The 12,481-nt window shown below is 42.5% G+C and overlaps 1 protein-coding gene across 1 annotated transcript in view; it reads right to left on the bottom strand.

Moving 5' to 3' along the window:
- The window catches only part of LOC309545481 (uncharacterized protein), a gene marked incomplete at its 5' end in the record, with an annotated part of 112,521 nt that overhangs the window by 84,647 nt on the left and 15,393 nt on the right, over window positions 1-12,481 (bottom strand). The gene's annotated exons all lie outside the window — the stretch shown is intronic.

The following is a 12,481-nucleotide window of genomic DNA, read 5'->3' as shown; positions in this document are numbered from 1 at the left end:
GCACACCACTTTACCAACTGTCAAACTGAGTGGTGTCAGCCACTGATCTGCCTGTGAACGCAAAGCTGAAAGGAGTGCAGTGTGGCTCTTGGCTTCCAGGCACAACAGACACAGCACAGCATGGCAACGTCTCACATGGCATGTGGAATAGGTTCTGGGGATCTTGGGCGGCACAGCGGGAGAGACGGTAGCAGCGGAAAAGGAGGAGTCAGCCGAGGAGGAGAGGGAGGATGGAGTAGGAGGAGAAGGAGAGGCAGGCCTGCATGCAATCTGTGGTGGTACAACCAAATCTACATGGGTGCCATGGGTTACATGCTTGACGGCCGTCAGAAGGTTCATCCAGTGGGCAGTAAGTGTGATATACCTTCCCTGCCCGTGTTTTCTAGACCATATGTCTGTGATCAGATGTATCTTGGCACCAACACTGTGTACCAGAGATACATTCACTTTCTGCTGAACATGGCCATACAGCTCTAGAATGCCCTTCTGCGAGAAATATTTCCTGCATGCCTGGGACCTTCCATTGCGGTGTTCCAATGGCCACAAATTTCCGAAAAGGCCTCCGAGTCCACCAGTTTTTATGGCAGTAGTTAGCGGGCTATCAGTTCCGACAAGCCAGCAGTCAAACGTTGGGCAAGAGAGTTATCCGGCGTCATCATTTTTTTACGCTCCAACATTTGGGCCACGGAAGCCTGCCTTTTTCCAGAACAACGTGAGGACGGCATGATGGAAGGTGGAGTGGAGGACAATTGTGAGGAGAGAGGAGAAGGAGAAGAGGCTGGATGGTGAGAGCCTGGAGTGTGGCTTTGTGGGTTCTGACCACGTTGCTCCCACTGGGCTCGGTGATGGGAGTTCAGGTGCCGTCTTAAGGCAGTCGTCCCTAGGTGAGTGTTGGGCTTATGGCGACTTATGCTTTGCCTGCAAAGGCTGCAGATGGCAACACTGTTGTCAGCAGCGGACACATTAAAAAAAGCCCCCACTGCGGAGCCATGTGCCGGCGTCCTGGGAGCGTCAGATGTAACTGTACATGGTTGATGGCTCGCTCATGATACATTTGCAGTCTGCTTTGTCCCTCCTGTGCAATGCAAGTTCCGCCTGCTTCTCCTCCCTATCTGCTGGTCCGTCTCTCCCTCTGAACTTCCCTCCTCTTCCTCTCTTGTGGCCACCCATGTGACGTTCATAGACACGTCATCATCCACGTCACTTTCCCCACCACTAACATTCAAGATCTCAGAGTAGGCAGCAACAGCGGGGACCAACCTCCTTGGGCTGATCTGGGTACTGTCGTCAGACTGCTGAGTGGCGGCTGTTGCTACCTCCTCTTCCTGATCATATGCCAACAATGGCTGCGCATCGCAAATGTCTTGTGATGGATCAGAAAATAATTCCAGTGACTCAAGCGGAGGGTATGTGGTGGTGGTGGTGCCTTTGGGGGTGCACACAGCAGAGAGTGAAGAGGGTGCAGAAGAGGAAGGCTGAGTAAGCCACACAACCAAGTCTGGTGCGTCCTTTGACATAGTCGAACGCACCTTCTGAAACTTCACACTTTGGCTCCAGCCTACTGCTCCTGCCCTACCTCTACCACCTCTGCGTAAGGGCCTGCCTCTTCCTCTGCCCGTCATTTTTTAAATTACCCTGTGACAAAAGTCTCTAGAGAAGCGCAGTATATGTGGAACAAGGTATATAACACCCGCTTCAATCTGTGGTATTTGGGGCCACTGGTTTATCACACCAGTTCTACAAATAATTGGCCAATAAAAAATATTGTTATTTTTGCAAAATGTACGCCCTTTTTTTGTTTATAGCGCAAAAAGTATAAATCGCACAGGTGATCAAAGACCACCATAAGAAAGCTCTGTTTGTGGGGAAAAAAAGGACGTCAATTTAGTTTAGGTACAGCATCGCACGACCGCGCAATTGTCCGTTAAATTCACGCAGTGCCGAATCGAAAAATAGGGTCTGGTCAGGAAGGGGGTAAAATCTTCCGGGGCTTAAGTGGTTAACAAAGAAACTTGGATATTATATGTTTTTACAAAAGTTTACTCAGAAATCGCTCCTATCTGGGAAACCAAGAAACTCTTCATCTTCACTGCTATCTTCAATATCTTCGAACTGAACACTGCTGCTTTCACTGCTGCTGTCTTCATAAATCAGCTCGTCTTCTTCACCATCCAAAGCATTGCTTATGCCACGTTTCTTAAAAGATTTGATAACAATATCTTCTTTAACTGCGTCTCACAAAGTCTTTATCCACCAACACACTTTTGAAATGACAGGGGGAGTGGGGTAAAAAGACAGGGATGGGGGAGTGGGTCCTGTCTCTTAGCTCCCATCCCCCTGTCAGGTAGTGCTTCTTTACTCTCCCCCCCCCCCCCCGGGCAGATTTATTTTGCCACTCTGGTCCCCTTTAAGGTCCACGCACACTGATGATGCCTTTGTAGGGAAGGGGGCCTGTCAGGGGATGGGAGCTAAGAGACACACACTAGCTGACAGGCCCCCAAAGGGAGCAGTGTGCACTGATTTTAAAGTGGACCAGAGTATCAAAAGAAGTCTGCCAGGGGGGAGCAAAGAAACACTGCCTAATAGGGGATGGGAGCTAAGAGACAGACACTAGCTATCAGGCAGTGTTTCTTTGCTCCCCCCCTGGCAGACTTCTTTTAATACTCTGGTCCCCTTTAAAATCAATGCACACTGCAGGAAGGAGGGTCAGCTAGTGTATGTCTCTTAGCTCCCCCTTCCCCTGTCAGGCAGTGTCTATCTTTGTGTGCAATACCATACTTGTCACATACATTTCCTTAAATGTCATTAAAACTGCTTCTACCTCAGTGAAACTCTCGTGAGTCTGCAAACTCTCACGAGCAGTGAGAGCGTTTACCGTGGTTACGCTCCGATGGCCACAAGATTTATTGGTGTGACGTATCCCCTGTAGCAGGAAGGAGGAAGGCTGCGCTGGAGGTCTGTAATGCCGTGCCATTCAAGAAGAATTCCACTTGCCTTACATTATGTGACACGTTCCAGTGTAGCAGAGGAAGGCTGCCGGAGGACTGCATGAGCTCCAATGACATCCACTCACCTACATTGCGCCGCTATGCAGTATGTAGCATGGGTCCTTAACATTATATCGGCGTATAACATGCACACATCATTTGCCCCTTATTTTCAGGGGGAAAAAGTGAGTTTTATACGCCGATAAATACGGTACATTATAAGTGTATTACACCCCTATATACTGCACACCAAACAATAGTACACCTATACCAGTCCTTAAAAGGACTTTTGTGGATCTATTACCTAGCGATTTGTGTCACTAACAGTCTGTCCCTGTTCCACACAGCAACTTCTCACTACACTGACAAAAGACAGAATATAGGCCAAACAATAGTACACCTATACCAGTCCTTAAAAGGACTTTTGTGGACCTATTAGCTAGCAATTTGTGTCACTAACAGTCTGTCCCTGTTCCACACAGCAACCTCTCCCTGCACGGACAAAAGCACCTATACCAGTCCTTAAAAGGACTTTTGTGGACCTATTTGCTAGCGATTTGTGTCACTAACAGTCTGTCCCTGCTCCACACAGCAAACCTCTCCCTACACTGACAAGAGGCAGAATGTGAAATGGCAGCCAGATCAGGTCTATTTATAAGGTAGGGGGTATGTCCATGTGCGGAAATGTCTCAATTGGCTGTCCTGTACCACCTGATGGATGTGTCATGGGTCAAAGTTCTTCACAATGTAAACTAATATGGCGGTCGCGAACATCGCCATATGTTCGCATGTTCGGCAAATTGCGAACTAGCAAAGTTCGCCGTGAACCGATCGCCGGGCGAACCGCAAGGCCATCTCTACTCATGACCTCTCAGCAGCCTCCACTGACAGGGATGATGGTATAGCGAAGGGTGTCACAGATCCTTGCAGCACGTCTGCCAGCAGCAGACCACCAGCTGTAGAGTATAGCAGGCCAATTTCTCTGCCCCAGCTGCTGCAGCAGCAAAAAATAAATAAAAATCAGTCCCTGCCACCCACATGCCCAGCATCTAAATTCCAGCTTGTCCAAGCTGTTGGCTTTACAACTCCTGCCTTTCCATCTGGTGGATTCTGCTTCCTTCCATGAATTTGCAGAAAGTGCTGTACCACAATTGCCGGTTCCCAGTCGCTTTTCACATAAGGCCATTTCAGCTCTGTACAACCATGTGGAAGGCTATGTTGTGGCATCATTGGGAAAGGGATGATATATTTCGTTCACAGCACACTGGGTAACTCTGCTTGCAACTAGGACAGGGTTCAGTGCTGGAGCTTGTTTTGCTATCACGTCACCATACAGCTGGTGGTAATGATGTGAGATTGGTCAGTTCCACCCACTCCTCCTCCTCCTTCATGCCCTCCACTGCTGAATTGTCCTATGACCCACCAGTACCCTCTAAGCATTCAAGGGGCTATTCAATGAGTCAGGATAAAAGATGCCATGCAGTGCTTCAGCGGGTCTGTCTGGGGGATAGGAGCCACACTGGAGCAGAGATTTGTTTAGCTCTGCAGGGGCAAGCCCAGAGGTGGTTCACAATACACCAGCTTGTGCCAGGAATGGTGGTGTGTGATAATGGCACTAACCTCCTGTCTGCCCTTAGACAGGGAAAGATGACACATGTGCCATGCCTGGCACATGTCCCCAATTTGGTGGTGCAGCATTTCCGAAACAGGTACCCAGGGTTGCAAGATCTTCTGAAGCAGGCCAGAAGAGTCTGTAGCCATTTCAGGTAGTCATACACAGTCAGTGTTCAGTTGGTAGAATTTCAGTAGGAATTCCACCTGCCCATAAACCGCCTAATTTGCAACATGCCTAACAGGTGGAACTCCACTTTGGCGATGCTGCAGCGAATGCCTATGTGAGCATGGCACAAATACAGGCTCAGGGCAGCTTGGCTTTTTTCCCCATTCAAATGGCTGCTGATAAAGGACGCATGCACTGTACTGTCACCATTTGAGGAGGCGACAAGGATAAGCTATGACAATGCTTGCATCAGTGACACAATTTCAATTTTTTGCAGCAAGGCCAATTCTTGCTTTCATCAAGAGTACCTCTAGAGGGTTAAAGTTTGAAGGCACCTCCAACACCCAAAGCACAATTTTTCCACCACTGTTTGACCGTGGGCATATAATTAAAATTTTTTACAGGAAGGCCAATTCTTGCTTCCATTAAGAGTTCCTCTATAGGGTTACAGTATGAAGGCACCAGCAACACCCAAAGCCCAATTTTTCTGCACCTGTTACTTCTATCCAAAGTCTGCGAAATAGACACCAGAATTGATCCAAAAATCCCTAATTGTGCACTAAATTGTGGCCTCATCATACAAACTGGCTCCCCAAGCCGGTCACAAAATAAAGAAAGCTTGTAGGTAAAATGTCATATTTTTCTATTTATAAATGTCATTTTTGTTGCAGCAGGTTCTATATATGGTACAGAAGTGCCACTCTACAGGCAGACTAAGGGGAACCCCCAGGCACCATATATATATAAAGGAATTTTTCATTTTTATTGTTTCACTTTAAACATCAATAAATCACTGCTCATTTGAAAATAATCTTTTTACAAAAACTTATCCAGACCCAATACCCTTTGAATGCCCGATAACATATAAGTCTTAAAAATGGGCATTTTTGATCTTTCTAGTTCAGGTCTCATAGACTTTAATGGGGTTTGTTGCTTGGCTCCGAACTTGTTCGATGTTCGAAAGTTCTGGTGCAAACCGAAGCGTGGGATAGTTTGGCCCATCTCTATTAATGAGCAAAGAATATTCAATTGCAGGCTAGGGCAAGGGGTTTGGTGAAAAATGTGTTTGGAATCATGACTAACTGATGCAGAAATAGGGCACACGCTCTCAGTACAGCTCTATGGGGCTATTACACGGAAATATGCGGCCGCTGAGAGGCCGCATAGTTGCGTGCGCTCGGCGCAAAGAGGTTAAAGTAAAAAGAATTTACGTATCGATAGTTTGTTATGCAGCAGATTTAAGTTTGCATTTACATTCAGTTACTTATTTGTAATGTAAAAAATTACCTGTAAAGATCAGATTTGCATTTCATTCTTTCTTTCATTTAAAAAAATAGGAGCTAAAATTGCTGTATTTTGAAAAAAATAAAGTGTAATTAAAAAAATGTTTTGTACACTATAAATGTGACAGTAAAAAATATGCTTGTAAATTTGACTTACTTGACTTTCTGTGATTTTCTCTTTGGTTCCATCTTCATGCTCAGGTCCCATAGATTCTGTAGAATTCAAACTGGATACGGCGGGTCGAGCATAATCTTGGTCAGTGAGGAAGCATAAACTTTAGAAATATCACAAGCGTGGAGCATAAATATCATCTGTCCCTGCACCAAAGCTTTTGGAAGCATTGGGTTTATTTAATGTGCATGAAGATAAAAAAAACCTTCTGTGTGCAGCAACTCGTCAGCCCCCCCCCCCCAATACTTACCTTAGCCCCCTCTCGATCCAGTGATGTCCACGAGAGCCTTGCCACTTTAGGAACTCACACTGATTGTTTTTCGGCAGCCATTGACTCCAACTGCTGTCAATTACAGCCAGTGAGCCAATCAGGAGACAGAGGGGGCAGGGCCATGCTGCAGCTTTGTTTGTAAAAATACACACAAAGCCACAGATCGGGAGCGCGCCTGCATGGGTGTCCCCACAGCAACCTGCTTGCTGTGGGAGCACCCAGCAGGAAGGAGGAGCCAGGAGAGCCTGCGAGGGATCCGAGAAGAGGAGGATCTGGGCTGCTCTGTGTAAAACAATTGCACAGAGCAGGTAAGTATAACATGTTTGTTATTTTGAAAATGAAAAAAAAAAAAAACTGAGGCTTTAATTTTCGCTTGAATTCCTTTTTCAGAATTGTGCACAGATTTGCTATTTTGGTTTCAACATATTCAGCATCTGCTTTAGCATATACAATAGTTCAGTATAAGCCATTACGCTTCATTTTGTCACAATTCTCATTTGACCTAGCGGTCGATAAGCAGGGCTTCTCTTTGTACATTTCACTGCTTTGAGGTAAAAAATCTGGAGAGGTAAACTTGTCTACCATTGTGCCTAAAAAAGAGAAAATATAAAACAATAAATAAAGTGATCACACACAGATCCGCTTATTTAATTAAAAATGGAGCACACAGAATCTGTTGCAACTGTGTATAGTTACCTACTTCAGCTTGCTGTAGTTGAAAAAAAAAATAGAAGGATGATACATTTCTATGCAGAGTGGCAAATAAATTTGCATAAATCCACTCATAATATCCTAAAACGTTACTATACAGGGCTATTTACCTCCAGGCTGCAAACTCCAGTTGAATGAATAGATCCGAAAAAACCTTGTCTCTTTGTTCGTGGAAACAATCTTTATGGTGAATCTGCGTACTCCTCCATTGTTTGCTACATGGCTCTGCCGGTCTTCTTGTCCAGGCACCATCCTGAGCAGCAATAAGATGACAGTAGTGCTGGAGGCTTCTGTGGCTGTAAAGTGGCATTGGCGAAGGAGGAAGCAACAGGCCAAGCAGCTATGTCATTAGAGTAGATGGTTACGACGGTCAAAATTATGTAATGGTAAAAGTTTGAGGGGAGTTACAGCCCATTAATTGCAAGACCTTAGTCTGAATCTCCTATACCCCCTGTGGATTTCCATCTATATGTGAAATTTTACCATGACATATGTGAACCGTGTTGCGTATGTTTCAAAGAATGTTTCATGTATCTCAGTGTTTGTACATCTGACAACTTGTACTGAATACCTTCGCTTGTACACACCTTATTTCTAAATAAATAATATATATAGAAAAAAGCTCATGTAACAATGAGATTATGATGGAAGATTAGAGAATTATGGAAAGTCAAATACTTAAAAGGACAGGATTCTGGATTGTGGATTCCCTGTAAAGCAAGAATGGTATTGAATCTTCTTCCAAAGACCAGCTAAGAAAAAGATGGTTAGACCTTAAGCTCAGAGAGGAAAATCAACTGCGCAAAATTCACAAAAACCTTTTGTGTACTATTTGTTGAAAATTTGCATTTAAGTTTTATTAATTGCATGTGTATTTTTTTTTTAATACAGTTATCTGATTTTCATATGTATGTTCATACTGTTGCATTCATCCTTAATAGATTTATGAGCTTTTCTTGTATTCATAAGTAGACTTTATATAGTTAGCTAATATATTTAAAAAAATGCCTAAATACTTGTCTTTCTTCCTCCTGAATAACAGAAACGAGCTTTATTGCACGTTTTTCTTTGCATTGCTGTATGTATTTTTTGTAATGGAATGTTGCTATTTTTTATATTTTTTTCACAGAAAGACTTAACATCTCAATCCTATGTTGTTCTTGTAGCAGAAAATTATGGTGATGTAATTCCACTTCAAGCTGACACTGAGATTCTCTCATTTTTAGCTACAACTGTATGCAATGTGGTTTAAAAGCTCAACAAGAAAGGTTAGTAGCAGCACAGGTAAGTTACCCCCACACACACATTTATATCATGGATATTTTTTTCAGTGTTTTAAGCTTTATTTTTGTTCCTTTTTTTATGCCATTCCACTTTGTGAAGAAAACTGTTTAAATAGGGTCAGCACTCAAGAACTGGTAGAGACATATTAAAATAATGACACAGACAGTCAGGGAGGCTAGTTAAAAGGAAGACAGACTACAATTTATTTTAATTTATTAAAAAAAAAAAAAAAAAAAAAAAAACTTTAAAAGAAAACAATCAATTGTGCTAAAAACAAGTTTGGAAACAAATTAAGAGCCCATTCACACAGGAGCGACACGACTTGCCGGGGCGACCTGTGAAGTCGCGGTAGTGTGAATGGGGACTAAAGGCGATAATAGTAAAGTCTGTTTTGTACACTAAAATCAGTGATGACTATTACCAAAAATGTGCATACAGTATATTTGTGTTTTTTTACAAAGTATGTTTATTTAAAAAAATGCATTATGGGAAAATAATAATGTAAAAAAAATGCATTATGGGAAAATAATAATGTAGAAATTGATGTTAAAGAAATTTTTCTCAAAACAGAGCTGTTAAAAGTTTTTCCAATAGGTAGACGCAGTAGAAATGGCTGCCATTTCTCTTATCAGGAATGACAAATACTCCACTGGACTATCAATTTGGGCCCCTAAAGTGACAGAAGACTATACTACAGTGCACTCCGCAGATTAGGTATATCCCAAATCTCAAATAGACTGGGACTGAAGATACTCAGTGAAAGGCCGAATTACCTTCTGAAAGGTGCAATAAATGCAGTGTGCCTCCACAACCATACAAAATGGGCTCAAGGAGAGTGTAAAAAGGTAATAGCCCTTAGAATGTGCCAAATCCTCTGGGTGAACAATAACCAGTGTGGCTCCATCTTGGACTGATCAGCTATTCTGTAATTAAGGGTCCCTTGTGTGTGGTCCAGGTCTGCCTACTATGGGAGAACAAATGCTGACAGCTGAGGGAGGGGGTGAGAGCCATCCTCAGATCTATAAGAACTCACTTAAGCTCTACCACAATAAAAGTATGATGGGTTGTGTGTCGGTACTCTGGCTATCCCATCCAACATGAATCCATAGAAATCAAAATCTGGCACACGATCGCTCTTTCTTATGAAATTTTATTTTGTACTACAGCAGTTACAACATCTTGGAAATGCTAACGTGTTTCGTCCTAAGCCTTCCTCATAGCATTCCAATATGGGAAGTCAAGTCTTTTTCTTGGCCTATGTTCTATTTATCCAAGCCTTGTTTTCCTAAAGTAAGGTGTGGATACTGTATGTGATGCTGCACTTCTGGGTAGGGGGCACACTGCTTCAGCTGTGATTAGTCATAGCACAAGCTGATCAGCAGGTGCTGGCCAATGGATGTCTGCCGGCACCCGCTCATTGTCAAGGAGAGAACTCTACCTATTTAAACAAGGCAGAGCTACATCCCGTCAGTGTGGATGTGATAGAATTTCTTTTTCTTCAAAGCACATACCTAAGTAAAAACAAAAACACATAGTACACATAAATGCTAGATAGGTACACATTTAACCCTTTGATCACTCTAGACGTTGAACCCCTTCCCAGCCAGTGTCATTAGTACAATGACATAAGCATAGTACATATTTTTAGCACTGACCACTGTATTAGTGTCACTGGTTCTCACAAAGTGTCAAAATTGTCAGTTAAGGGCTTATTTACTAAAGATGGAGAGGGTAAAAACCAATCAGCATCTAACCTCAGCTTGTTTAACCACTTGCCGACCGAGTACGGTAATAGTACTGCGGCAAAGTGGCTCGTTATCGTCTGACGACGTAGTACTACGTCGTCAGACACTCCCCCTTCTGGGCGGCGCTTGCGCGCCGCCGGAGGCTCGCTCCCGCTGTTTTCATTCACAGCGGGAGTCGGGCCAGGGGAGGAGCAGCGGCGATCGCCGCTGCTCTTACCCGATCGTCGGGGATCGAGTCTGGAGATCCGCCCGCTGTGTGTAAACACAGCGGGCGGATCTCCATAGTGACAGGGAGTGACAGATCGGACTGTTCAGCATAGCTGGACATCCGATCTGTCCATGACTCACACAGTCACCTCCCCCCCTACACGTCAGTAAGCACCAGGCATACATTAACCCCTCCCTCTCCAATAAAATTAACCCCTTCCCTGCCAGTGTCATTTTTACAGTAACAGTGCATATATATAGCACTGATTACTGCAGTAATGTCACTGGTAACCCCAAAAGTGTCAAAAATGTCAGTCAAGGGTCCGATCTGTCCGCCGCAATGTCGCAGTCCCACAAAAAAAATCGCAGATCGCCGCCATTACGCGTTAAAAAAAAACACCAAAAATGACAGAAATCTTTCCCTTTGTTAGTAAACGCAATAACTTTTGCGCAAACCAATCAAAATACGCTTATTGTGATTTTTTTTACCAAACATGGGTAGCATAAAACAAATTGGCCAAAAATTTTTTAAAAAATTGGTTTTTACATCTTTTTTGGGGGGAATTTCATATAAAAAAATGTTAAAAATATTGTTATTTTTTCAAAATAAACGCTCTTTTTTTGTTTATAGCGCAAAAAGTAAAAATCGCACAGGTGATCAAATACCACCAAAAGAAAGCTCTGTTTGTGGGAAAAAAAGGACGTGAATTTCGTTTGGGTACGGCGTCGCACGACCGCGCAATTGTCAGTTGAAGTCGCACAGCGCCGAATCGCAAAAAGTGGCCTGGACGGAAGACAGCAAAATCCTCCGGTGGTAAAGTGGTTAATAAAGCTTCAGCAATAAAATCTGGAAGCTGATTGGTTTCTCTGCAGAATTGTGACTAATTTTACCCTCTCTAGCTTTAGTAAATAAACCCCACAGTATCAGATTTTTTTGCCGCAATATTGCAGTCCCGTTAAGTTGCTGATCATCGCCATTACTAGTATAAAAAAAAAAAAAAAAAAAAAAATTCCAGTATATAACCCATCGTTTCTAGTCGCTATACCAAACCAATCAATAAACGGTTATTGGAATTTATTTACCAAAAATATATAGCAGAATACATATTGGCCTAAATTTATAAATACATTAAATTACTTACATTTTTTTTATTGGATATGTTTTATAGCAGAAAGCAAAATATATATATATTTTTTCAAACTGACTGTCTTTTTTTCTTTTTAGCGCAAAAAAAAAATTTAAAAAACGTAGTGGTGATCAAATATCACAAAAAAAAAAAGCTCTATTTGTGGGAAAAGTGACATTTTATTTGGGTACAGCGTGCAATTGTCAGTTAAAATAATGCAGTACCATAAAAAAAATGGCCTCATTATAAAGGGGGTAAATCTTCAAATCTTCCAGAGGGCAAGTGATTATTATGCAGAAGCCTGAATGTAATAAAGTGCGTGAGATACCAAGAGATTCTTAGCTGTCACCCTAGGGCTCTTGTTCAACTGTTTAAAGATAAAACAGGACTGACCTTTATGGAACACCCACCCCTGGAGGAAGTAGCAATATACGTCATTCATATGCTGTTTTTAACCCTTTCCAGTATTATGAGATCCTTCTTCTGAAATCATCTACATAGTAAAATGCAGATATCCAGATTTGTTTACTACTTTTTATATAACAGGTCAGATCAACAACTAAAACTTGCTGGGATATCTGACTTCAATTACTCTTGCTTTAGAATGTCAAAAAATTCACATCATTTTTACATTGGTGATTCTAATTTTAAACCATTTGTTCAGTAAAGATAGGGCGCAACAAAATGTTGGGTGTGTTAAATAAACTGTTCACTACTGTATAAAGATTTCAGTGAATAACACATCACAATATGGCTGCATTTACACTCAAACTGAGCACCTTTTATCATTTTACAGGCTTTTTTTTAGCAAGTGTATAAACATTTTTAGTGTTTTTGCTGGTGTCTGAGACATGAGTGTTTTTTAAATTACTTTTAGCCAATGCAAAGGTTATTAATAGGGTACAAAATGTGTG

Source organism: Pelophylax lessonae (assembly GCF_965119305.1).
Source record: "Pelophylax lessonae genome assembly, chromosome: 2".
NCBI lineage: Eukaryota > Metazoa > Chordata > Amphibia > Anura > Ranidae > Pelophylax > Pelophylax lessonae.
Note: the sequence above shows the minus strand (reverse complement) of the source record. Positions and strands in the feature narration are given on the sequence as shown.